General features: G+C 38.0%; 1 non-coding gene across 1 annotated transcript; it reads right to left on the bottom strand.

Moving 5' to 3' along the window:
• Positions 1–6,558: 6,558 nt before the first annotated feature.
• LOC121205448 (small nucleolar RNA R71) lies at positions 6,559–6,663 on the bottom strand. Its single transcript, XR_005900525.1, has one exon. It is a non-coding gene; the product is annotated as a small nucleolar RNA R71 (small nucleolar RNA).
• Between the last annotated feature and the right edge of the window lie 2,011 nt (positions 6,664–8,674).

The following is an 8,674-nucleotide window of genomic DNA, read 5'->3' as shown; positions in this document are numbered from 1 at the left end:
TAGTGGCAAGGTGGCGCCACTTAGGGGACAAGGAAGTGACGCCACAGAGGAAGCAAGGGGTCCAAGGTTCAAGTCTTGGCTCGTGCAATATATTTTGTTTTTTCTTTTCAATAAATCTAGAAACAAGTAGGTGCGCTTTAAAGTTTAATGTGTTGGATGTATGACACAAATGAGTTGATGGCCTAGTGGTGGTGGCGTGAGATGGCATGTGAGAGGACTTTGGTTCGAATCCCTTGGCACGCAGAGGTTGATTATTTTGCTATGTTGGGACGGCAAGAGTTGGTGTTGGTTTTAAACTCTGGTGATGTAGGGATCCCACATCGGGAAGCTAACATAAGAGTAGATGGAGAGCTGGCTTTAAATAGAGCAAACCATGAGGAGAGTAGGCATACCCTTCTTGGCTGATCCCTTTCGCTTTGTGACGTGTTCGTTTGGGTTAGGTGTCAGCTAAGAGTGTTTGGAGCGCGGATTAACTGCAATCTCCTAACAGGTGTGTATTGCTCATTACTCTAGCAGTAGGACGTCTATTTCGGGCCGCGATGGGCTGAAATGGGCCATGTGGTCCCAATGGGTCCGTGGGCCCAAGTGGATAAGTTGTAGAATTACCAAAATACCCCTGTAAGGTATAATTATCGACATACCCCTTTAGGGTAGAATTATTGAAATACTCCTGTAGTATAGAATGACCGAAATACCCCTGTAGGATAGAATTACCGAAAAACCCTTGTAGGGTAGAAATACTAAAATACCCCTATAGGGTAGAATTACCGAGATACCCTTGTGGGGTAAAATTACCATTTTGCCCCTAGGGTGTTAAATGACTATTTCGCCCCTCGTGCGTAAATGACTAACTTGTGTGATGATTGGGTTAGTTGACGTGGATTTATGTTAGTTATCATTAATTCGTAAGTCAAATGTGTTAGTGATCGATTGTAGGATTATCGCGTGGGAGATATCGTCATCAATCGTCATCAACCAGGTGTGTAAACGACACCCTCCCTTAAACTGAATCGGTAAAAGCCGAAAAATCGAAACATTGGTATTTTGTGAACTCGTGAGCTTGCGAGCGCTCATGAGATAGTTGTTAATGAATATGGTGCATTTGGATGATTAGAGTGTAGAGTGTGTATTTTCGTGCACAACGGTATTTTTGGGCTTAATGGGCCGAAAACGGGCCAATGGGCCAACGGGCCCACTTTGGTAAAAATATGAGGTAAGTACTTCTGATTACTTGGTAAACGTTAGAATGAGCATGAAACCTTAGTAATAGGTAATGATTACTGAAATACCCTTATGCATGCAAAATTACGATTTTACCCCTAGGGTTATATTTTTTCTGAAAAGCATGATGTTCTGTTTCTGTATACATATGCCATGACATATTATTTCTGTTGCATGGGACATGGGTTTATATTGATGGAGGAAGCGTTCTGGCAGCCTCGCTGCAATCTGGTGGCCTCGCCACATATATTTGTTCTGGTGACTTCGTTACAATATCTGGTAGCCTCGCTGCAATCTGGTGGCTTCGCCACATATATATATCTGTTCTAGTGGCCTAGCCACAATATTTGTATCTGGTGACTTTGTCACAATATCTAGCAGCTTCGCTGCAATTTCTGTGGTGTGTAGCGGTTGGGTGGGTCGAGTAGTCTCCCCACATGGTGTAAGGCTGGTACGGGGGTGTTATGGATGGCTTTGGGTTGGGATTTCTGCATTCATGATATATTTGTTATGTATCTGCTATGGGCCTATGGGTTTCATTCTGATTTCTGTACTGGACCAAGGCCCAGATAAGTCTAACTCTGAGGTTTGATCTGTTTTGGGCTATGGTTGGGTTATGTTACACACTGAGTTTACCGAACTCACCCTTTATTTTCATCTTTGCAGGAAATCCCCAACCATAGTGGGCTTGGAGCTGTGAGGGATTCCGAGTGACCACATCATCTGCAAAGTTGGTTTTTATAAGTTAGTTTATTTTTATTATTTTATATTCTGATTTAATTTTGGGTTTTAAGTTGTAATAAGGCCGCTATTTAAATTTTCTTTTTACGCTATGGTTTTATTTTCTGATTATATTTATACTAAGTCAAAACTGCTAGTGTTAGGCTGCGCGGGTTTTCAAAATTAATGAACGTTTTCCAAGACTCAACAAGCACAACAAATGGATAGCCTAAAGATTGATAAACCGACTTTTCATTCAACCGCTAATTTTACAAAGACTATCCCAATCACTTAAACCAACGAATGCATACTAAGTCATAAGTCCATGTGACACGTCAGATCTGGCCATAACGTCTGGGTCGGGTTTGGGGTGTTACATCAAGTTACGAGCTTTGTTAGCAAAGTCTACCACACTATCGACTGTCTTCGGCATTTTTATAAATGAACTTTTGAATCTATAGCATGTATAGGCTGGAGTATAATTTGAAAAGTTGAATTTTGGTTTATGTATAACTTAAGCCATGCGAAAATGACTTAGCTTCTATGTTTGAGATCGATTATGCGTGTTCATGGTTTAATCGATTATGTGATAGGTGTTATATATTTTGGAAATGATTTTGTAATATCCTGAATTAGGGCTTAATCAGAATAGTGGTTTCGTGACCACAAATCCGAGATAGAAATAATTATTTTACAATGATTTTGATGTTTATGATATGATTGCATGATTGTGTGAAAATTTCATGATGAAATTCTATGCCTAAAGTGCTTAAATTGAAAGTAGGGACTAAATCGAATAAGTTGCAAAACTTGCATTCTAGAAGTTTTTAGTATGAAATTGTTTTGGAATATTAATGAGGAGGTCTTAAATAGCAATTTGACCAATTTTAAGTTCATAGACAAAATTAGGACATGGAAGGAATTTTTGGAAAGTTTAGTAGTAAGGGTATTTTGGTCATTTAGTTATTAAAATGAATTAAAAACAAAATTAAAAGCCAATTTTTGTCCATCTTCTTCATTAGGCCGAAATTTCAAGGGTTCTCCATAGCTAGGGTTTGTTTCAAGCTTCCAAGCTCCATAGTAAGTGATTCCAAGCCCCATTTTTAATGTTCTTTACGTTTTTGGAATCCCGGAAGCTCGATTAAGCTTATGCTAGCAATATTCAACCTAGGGTTTATATTTGGAAAAATACCCATAGGTGAAATTTATCTTTCCTGTTGATTTTGTTATCCTAGACTTTGAAGCAGACAAAGAAGTGACAATTATCCTATGAAGACTGTTCTTAGCAACCGGAAGGACCCTTATAGATGTGCAGAAGGGCGAGCTTACGATGCGTGTTCAGGATGATCAGGTAACATTTAATGTTTTTAAGTCTATGCCCTTTCCTGACACAATTGATGATTATTTTGCAGTATCCGATTTAGAGGATTTAATAGTGGAAAAGAAGCTTAACTATGGTGAAGATCCATTGGAACAAATTCTGACATCAGATCCTCCAAATGATGAAGAGAAGGATGAATATTTAGCTTTGTTAGAAGCTAATCAAAGGGGGTTTAATCCACAATCTCGCTTTGAATCTTTGGAGTTAGAAAAAAGGGAGTATGCCCAACCAAAAGCGTCAATCGAGGAGCCACCTAAGTTAGAACTAAAGGTACTACCCTCACATTTGAAATATGTTTATTTAGGTAACGCTTCTACTTTGCCTGTGATCATTTCAGCAGAATTAACTACTGAGCAAGAAGATAAACTCATCTTGGTGTTGAAACAATTCAAGAAGGCTATCGGATGGACCATAGCCGATATCTGCACAAGATTATCCTAGAAGAAGGTGAAAAAGGGACGATTGATGGACAATGAAGACTAAACCCCATCATGAAAGACATAGTGAAAAAGGAGATTATCAAGTGGTCAGATACGAGTATCATTTATCCCATCTCAGACAGTTCGTGGGTAAGTCCGGTCTAGTGCGTACCAAAGAAGGGAGGTATCACAGTCGTAGAGAACGAGAATAATGAGTTGATACCAACTAGAACAATTACGGGATGGAGGATTTGCATCGATTACCAGAAGCTGAACAAGGAGACTAGGAAAGATCATTTTCCTTTGTCGTTCTTGGACCAGATGCTGGATAGACTCACTGGGCGAGACTATTGTTGTTTTCTTGATGGATACTCTGGTTATAATCAGATTACAGTAGCACCAGAAGATCAGCACAAGACAATGTTCACCTGCCCGTACGGTATATTTGCATTTAGACGCATGCCATTTGGTTTATGTAATGCATCTGCTACATTTCAAAGATGTATGATATCTATTTTTACTGACATGGTTGAAAAGTACTTGGAAGTTTTTATGGATGAATTTTCAGTGTTCGGAGATACTTACGATGATTGCTTAGTCAATCTAGCTAAGATACTAACACGATGTGAAGAAACAAATCTAGTACTTAATTGGGAAAAGTGCCATTTCATGGTACAAGAAGGGATTGTTCTAGGGCATTGGATAACAAGACATGGAATCGAGGTAGATAAAGCAAAGGTAGATGTTATCGAGAAACTCCCACCTCCAACATCTGTAAAGGGTGTTAGGAGCTTCTTGGGTTGATAAACCGTAATTTATACATATTTTTACCCCATGTTTAAAGCATTTTATGGATGATTTTCCATATGAATTGGTGAATTTGATGCTCCTAATGCTTTAATTTCATGTTTTATACTTAGGAGAGCATAGGAGAGTGAAAGGAATGATAAATGGGCCAAAGTACGAACTTAACACGGCTTAGACTTCCTCACACGGGTATCCCAAACGCCTGTGCCATTCTAACAGGCTCGAGCACAGCCTGAAGTAATCGCACACGGGCATGTCCCTGCCGAGCCCAAGTTGAGTCCAATTCAGGAAAGGCTAATTTTAAGGGCTCATAGGCATTCCAAAGCCTATAAATAGACCCTAGAAGAGGAGAAGAGGACACACAAAGTAGGGAGTAAGGAATTACTCCAAGGAAGCCGATTGATTCATCTCAAAAGCCAGATTCATCATCAAGACTGAAGATCTCTCCTCAATTCTCTTTCAGGAGTTTTGGGTTTTCTTTATGTTTTGTATTTTTTATTCTTCTGAGATGTTTTCTTATTTAGTTATGAACTAAAACCCCTAAATACCTAAAAGGAATGAAACCTAAGACGAATCTTGTTATTATTTTCTGAATCGTATGATAAATATTTAACTTGTTCTTAATTATGTGTTCTTAATTCTTGTTTTGATATCCCAGGATACTGATTCAAGACAAGCTCTTATTCAAAGGAGGAATAGACCCTGTCTAAGAGTACATTTGTCATAATTAACCGGAGTTGATTGCGCACCTAGACATAGGGTGACAAGATTTTGCCGGATTAAGGTGAAACCTAATAAGGGGATCCATAGATCGAGTTAATACAACCCTAGAGTGTTAATTAGAGAAAAGTCTCGGTTATTCAATCTAGGGATTACACGTTATTAGTCTTGAATAGGGATAATAACATAACTTAGGGATCTTTACGGAACAAGTTGAATGAATAATTAGTCCGATTCGGAGCCAGAATAACAAGTAAAGTCTAGGTGGATTTTTCCTTCAGTATTATCTTCATTCAATCGATTTTTTCAAAAGCAATTCCTCAATTCCATTCTCTGTGCATTCTTAGTTTAGATAATTAGTTAATTAAAACAAAAACCTCTTTATTCTTAGGCTAGATAATAAAAAGACAGTCATTACTAGTACTTTTAGTTCCTTTGGGTTCGACAATCTAGTCTTGCTGAAACTATACTACTGTTCGATAGGTACACTTGCCTACATCGCCATAATAGTTTGTTTCAAGAACTATTAATTATAAATATTTAAAACCTATCACAAAATAATGAAATCAAGTTTTTGGCGCTGCTGGCAGGGAACTAAGATATTAGGAATGCTGAATTTTTATTACTTTAGCCATTTATTTTTCTTGCAATTTAATTTTATATTATTATTACTTACTTATTTACTTTTTCCTTCTCTTCGCTGGTTTTTATAGTTTATGACTAGAAGAAACCCGTGAGGGCCACTACTTTTTGACGAAGAAATCGATCACACAGTTCATAGAAACCAAAGAGAAATAAGGCGAAGCTTAAGATACACTGAGAACGAGCAAGAATACGATACTCAACCCCCAACCGAAGAGATGGCTGAAAACCAAGGCAATTAGCTATCTCCTGCAATTGCGGTTAATCAAAATCCTACTCCACGAACTATGTATGATTATGCTAAACCTTCTTTAACAGGAACTGAATCAAGCATAGTTAGACCTGGTGTAGCTGCAAATACTTTTGAATTAAAACCTAACACTATTCAAATGATACAACAGTTTGTTCAGTTTGATGGTTTGCAGGATGAGGATCCCAATGCTCATTTAGCCAACTACTTAGAACTATGCGATACATTTAAAATTAATAGCGTTTCTGATGATGCCATACATATTTAGTTGTTTCCCTTTTCATTGAGGAACAAAGATAAACAGTAGTTGAACTCGTTACCACAAGGGTCAATTACTACTTGGGAACAAATGACCGAAAAATTTTTACTAAAATATTTTTCGTTGGCTAAAATGGCTAAATTACATAATGATATCTCTTCTTTTGTGCATATGGATTAGAAACACTCTACGATGCATGGGAAAGATACAAGGATCTGTTGAGAAGGCGCCCTCACCATGGGCTACCACTCTGGCTACAGGTTCAAACTTCTCACAATGGCTAGAGGTCCCCACCATGGGTTACCACTTTGGCTCCAATTACAAACATTTCACAATGGCCTGAATCTTTCGACTCGGCAAATGATTGACGCTGCTGCGAGTGGAACCATAAAAAATAAAACACCGGAAGATGCTTATGAGTTTATAGAGGAGATATCACTGAATAACTATCAGTGGCAAGTCATGAGGACAAACCCAATGAAAACAGCCGGCATTTATAATGTCGATTCGGTCACCATGCTCTCTAATCAGGTAGAACTCTTAAATAAAAAGATTGATGGTTTTCTTAATTCTTCACAGGTTCACCCAGTAATGCAGTACGAAACAAGTGGAGGTGGAACAAACCATTCGGAATACCAACCTTATGGCCACAACATGGATAACGAGCAATTAAACTACATGGGTAATAACCCTCGACCTCAAAACAATCTGTATAGTAACACTTATAATGCAGGTTGGAGGAACCACCCCAATTTCTCGTGGGACGGTCAAGGAAATCAAAGACCACAACATCCTCTGGGCTACCAACAACCACCCTACCAGCAAGAAAAGAAGCCAAACCTTGAAAAGATGCTCTCAAAGTTTATATCAGTGTCAGAAACCCATTTTCAGAACACCGAGACAACACTTAAAAATCAACAAGCATCAATTCAAGGGCTCGAAACTCAGATAGGCCAGCTTTCCAAACTAATCTCTGAACGACCACAAGGTAGTTTGCCAAGTACTACCGAACCTAACCCAAGGGAACAACTCAACGCAATTAATATTAAAGATGACGAATGAGTCATTGAGCCTGAACCAGAACCGAGGCAAGAAACTATGGTAAGCAAAGGTCAAGGTGAGTTGGATCAAAATACAAACAAACCAGTGACTATCGAATATAAACCTCGTGTACCATACCCCAACGTGACAAGGAAAGACCGCTCTGATGAATAATTTGGTAAATTCCTTCAACTCTTAAAAAAATTACATATTAACTTACAGTTTATTGAAGCTCTATCGTAGATGCCAAACGCAATGAAATTTTTAAAGGAACTTTTAGCAAATAAGCGGAAGTTGGATGAGGCGTCACATGTGGAGCTGAACGCAGTTTGCTCGGCCATTCTCCAAAATAAACTACAAAACAAACTAAAAGACCCAGGGAGCCTTACTATTCCATGTTTAATTGGTAGTTTAGATGTTAATCATGCATTAGCTGACCTAGGGGCTAGTATCAACGTCATGCCTTACAAAATGTTTAAGCAACTAGGTCTCGGGAAACCCAAACAGACTAGGATGAGCATTCAATTAACAGATAAAACTATAAGATTCCATATAGGTATTATTGAAGATGTGCTAGTCAAAATCGATAAATTTATATTTCCTGTTGACTTTATTGTTCTAGACATAAAAGAGGATAGCAACACTCCCTTAATTCTAGGAAGGCCCTTTTTAGCAACTGCTAAAACCATCATTGATGTTGGCACGGTGAACTCACACTCCGTGTGGGAGACAAAACAATCACCATTCAAGCTCGCAATTCTTGCAACACATCAGGAATTGAAGGTGATCATTTAAACCATTCTACTAAAACTAACAATATGGTGCAACCTACTTTGCAGAAAATGAGTCTGAAGGAAGCACACGAGATGAGCAACCTAACAATATGGTGATCATTTTTCAAAGGTGTTTTCGAGAAATTCTTTTCAAAATTTGTGCATTACTCGGGATGAGCAATAAATTAAGTTTGGGGATGTGGAAACACAAAAAATTATATACTTTTTCATACCTAATTTTTCTTAAATTCATGCAAATTCGGTTAAATTCTTGTTGAAAAATAATTAAATATTATAAAATAATTAAGTCATGTTAAAAATATGAGCATGGTGAATTTATTTAATTTTATACTTAACTTTGACTAATTTTGACTATTTTCGACAGATTCGCGCAAAGGGTGGAAATTGGCTCCGCTGACACTGCTGAATGCACAAAATCGA

The sequence above is a fragment of the Gossypium hirsutum genome, chromosome A08 (assembly GCF_007990345.1).
Source record: "Gossypium hirsutum isolate 1008001.06 chromosome A08, Gossypium_hirsutum_v2.1, whole genome shotgun sequence".
In the NCBI taxonomy this organism is placed as follows: Eukaryota; Viridiplantae; Streptophyta; class Magnoliopsida; order Malvales; family Malvaceae; genus Gossypium; species Gossypium hirsutum.
Note: the sequence above shows the minus strand (reverse complement) of the source record. Positions and strands in the feature narration are given on the sequence as shown.